This window comes from Vombatus ursinus, unplaced genomic scaffold (genome assembly GCF_900497805.2).
Source record: "Vombatus ursinus unplaced genomic scaffold, bare-nosed wombat genome assembly UNPS02005286.1, whole genome shotgun sequence".
NCBI classification, from domain to species: domain Eukaryota; kingdom Metazoa; phylum Chordata; class Mammalia; order Diprotodontia; family Vombatidae; genus Vombatus; species Vombatus ursinus.
In genome coordinates, this window is record NW_020945064.1 from 15163866 (window position 1) to 15167730 (window position 3865).

Below are 3865 nucleotides of genomic sequence, written 5' to 3' on the forward strand. Positions count from 1 at the left end.
CTTTATAAAGGGCATGAACGTAATGATTTCTTCTGGGGCCAATAAGGAGATGGGGGCTGGACATCCAGGGGCCTCTGCCTAGAATTCAAGTAGGTTAAATTCAACACTGCTAATTAATCACCTAGTGGGCATCAAGCATTGTGGATAAAAGATAAAGATAAACCATTTTCAGCCCTCAAAGAGTTAACTCTGTACCCTTTCTTCCTGTATACCCTCTCCTCTCTGAACAGTGAATGACACCACTCTTCTGGTTCTTCTCCACTGGTTTATACCAATGTCAGTGATCTTTCAGAGAACATGATTAGCTGAAGAATGCCCAGAGGGAGAGCAACCAGGATGAAAAAGGGCCTCAAGTTCATGGCATGTAAGGACAAATTGAAGGTACAAAGGATATTAGGCTGGAGACGAGAAGAGGTGGGCAACTATTTCTGTAGAAGAGTGAATCCATTTGTTCTGCTTACCCCCAGAGGGCAGAATTTGGAGCAATGGGTGGAAGTCAGTAAGATGACAAGCATTTATTAAGTGTTTACAACGTGCTAGGCACCTTGCTAAGTGCTGGAGATATGAAGAAAGGCAAAACCATTCTTCTCCCTCAAGGAATTCCAACTAGAGTATGGGAGATAACAGGTGAACCATGTATGTACAAGATACCAAGATGTACATGTTAGCTAATCTCAGATAAAGCACTAACAATGACGAGAACTGGGAAAGGCCTTCTGTAGAAGGTTGAATTTGAGCTAAGTCTTCAGTGCAGCCAGGAGGTAGAGATGAGGAGGAAGAGTATTCCAGGCATGGAGGACTGGCTGTAAAAAGGCATAGAGCTGGCTCAGTAATCAAATTTGGACTTGATGTATCCAGGAGTATAATAGGTTGCCTTGGAGGGACAAGTGGATTCCTCATCGTTGGAAGTCTTCAAGTGAAAGCCAGATGATTACTTTTCAGGTGGGTTTGCTTTTTTCAGGTACATGTTGGACTGGATGGCCACCAAAGTCCATTCCAAATGTGAAATTCTATGATTCAGTGAATCTGTGACTGGAAAAGGACAAATATCCTTATTTTGATAAACAGAAGAGAGTATATTCTTCAAGCTACTTACAAGTAAGCTTGAATTCAACTCCTGAAAAAAGATGCAAACTTTTTATTAAGATCCTTCTTTGTAAGTTCTTTATTAACATTCCAGAAATTTTGAAGATTCATTTAAGAAAACTTCCTAACTATAATTCCTGTGTCAGGGATTCCCTCAGAACTGAGAAGGCCCGGTTTGAGACCTCTCATTTCTCATCTGGCTCCATCAGGTGGACCTTGAAAACCCCAGGGTGGCCATTAGATCTTTCTGGTAAGCACCAGAAAATTCTTAAACATGACAGGCAGTGTTGCCTGGGTAGAGGACTGGACAAAGTCAAGAAGACCAAGTCCTACCTCTGAAATAGGTGAGGGGAAAAAGAGGAACCACAATGATTTTGTGACATCTCATCGGATTAGCGATGTAGAAATCCCTCAACCCCTGGAGCCGCGGGGAAGTCCGTGTCCGTCGGGAGGAGAACGAACGAAAGGCCACTCGTCGGGGTGGGGGGTGGGGGTGCCCGGGGGGTGCCTGCGCGCCTCACACTCACGGTCGGCGCTTGCACACGCACGCTGCCCTCGCCCCGCAGCCCAGCGGCCGCCTGAGGTAGGAAGAGCCCAACGCCCCCCGGACCCATGGCTTTGAAGCGGATCCAGAATCTGAACAGCGCATATCAAGGTGGAGTCTTCTTTCTCACTGTGCATTTCCCAACAGACTATCCTTTTAAGCAACCAAAGATTGCTTTCACAACAAAAATCTACCACCCAAAAATAAGTAGCAATGGAAGTATTTGTCTTGACGTCCCGAGGTCGCAGTGGTCACCAGCTCTGACTGTATCAAACGTTTTGTTGTCCATATGTTCACTACTTTGTGATCCAAATCCAGATGACCCCTTAGTACCAGATATTGCACAAATATGTAAATCAGACAAGGAAAAATACAACAGACATGCGAGAGAATGGACTCAGAAATATGTAATGTAAATTGGAAGATTTTTTTCCTATATCCCAGAGTACTGTAAATTCTAGATTTTTTCAATATTAGAAGTAAATCGAGCACCGTTTACTGTTCCAGTGTACCCTGAAACCCTTTAATTTTTACCCATTTTAAATGTGTTTCTGGAGCAAGACAAAACAAACTTCCAAAAATAACCTAAAGACTGTGATGAGAGTATTTATCCTTCTGTATGCTTTGCAAAAGACATTTATTATGGTTTTTAAGATACTTGGACATCTGCATCTTCAGCCTACAAGATCCACAGTGCAGTTGTCAAGCAACCAAATTATTTTTTGCTGATACTAGATGTTTTTACACGAGATACTGTATGTGTTTGTCTAAGACATCGTCAGTTTTATAAATCTGTATTCAGATTTCATTCTTTGTTAGCTCACTATATAATTTGTATTTTTTTACTGTATAGACTAAATATATTTTATTTACCTTGTAAGTCAGCTCATTAGACATTCTCTTCCTGTGCACAGTATTGATAAAATACAACTGCTAGTAACGAAATGAATGCACGCTTTGCCTCCTTCTCTTGCTTAGGATATTCCGTAGAGTGATTGCGGATTCTTCGAACCTAACGTGATCTTTTACACTGTAATTCTCAGTATGCTGATTATGGAAAAACACTTGTTTTGATTTTGTTGCATACTTGACTTAATTTTATTGCGATGTGAACTAATTGCACGGCTAAGTAGGGAGATATGTACCTTTTATTTGTTGCTATTCACATTTGATTTTTTTCTTACGTACGGGCAATATAATATTCTCACGGACCTTTTACAGATCTGACTGTAGCTTTTTCCATATAAATAAAATGCTTTTTCTACTAAAAAAAAAAAAAAGAAAGAAAAAAAAAGAAATCCTTCAACCACCCAGTGGCCAAATTTTAGAAAGTCCCCAACTCATATGTAAAAACGTGATAAAGAGAATGGTCTCTTCCACAGCTGTAAAACTTGCTTCCTTATATACGACACCACGCAGTTTTATCTTTTTTTTTTTTTTTTGGCAAGGCAATGGGGTTAAGTGACTTGCCCAGAGTCACACAGCTAGTGAGTGTTATGTGTCTGAGGCCGGATTTGAAACTCAGGTCCTCCTGACTCCAGGGCCAGTGCTCTATCCATTGCGCTACCTAGCTGCCCCCTATGCAGTTTTATCTAAAAGGACTGCTTTCATAATTACAAAAGTATTTGGTCTCCTAGCCTTGATCAGGGAATGTTTACTTATTCCAATAATAATTCCTGCCACTTGCATTCCAGACACTTCCCTTTTCGCCTCTGAGGGAGCCCTCTCTTTCTACCCCTCTCCCTGTCCTGGAGAAATGCTTTACTCTTCTATCCAGAGTTGGCCCAGAATGCTACTGATTGGCTGTGTATTCTAAGGGGGCCCAAAAGGTTAGAAGAACCGTATTTGTTCCCTGGAATGTAAATTTGCTATCAGTGAAAGCAGATTCCTTAGCTTGCTAAGAAATCTCTTTACTTTCAGATTGACCTCCCATCTGACCCACAGACATCAGATCCTGAGTTGACGGATATGCCTCTCCCAAAAGATGGAGAGAATTCTCCAGCATACTAGCTGTGTGACACTGGGCAAGTTAATTGTAAGCTATTGGAGCCCTGGACATCTCTGTAAAACCCTAAATTTCAGAGCAAGTGCTGAACTGCATTGGCCAGCCAGTGATTCAGGGTCCTGTAGGTTTCCCAATGGCGCAATAGAGCAAGAGTCACGAAGACCTGAGTTCAAATCTGGCCTCAGACACTTACTAGCTGTGTGTCCCTGGACTAGTCACTTAACCCTATT

General features: G+C 41.8%; 1 pseudogene; it reads left to right on the forward strand.

Moving 5' to 3' along the window:
• Positions 1-1698: 1698 nt before the first annotated feature.
• Positions 1699-2092, forward strand: LOC114031300 (annotated as a pseudogene).
• Positions 2093-3865: the final 1773 nt, after the last annotated feature.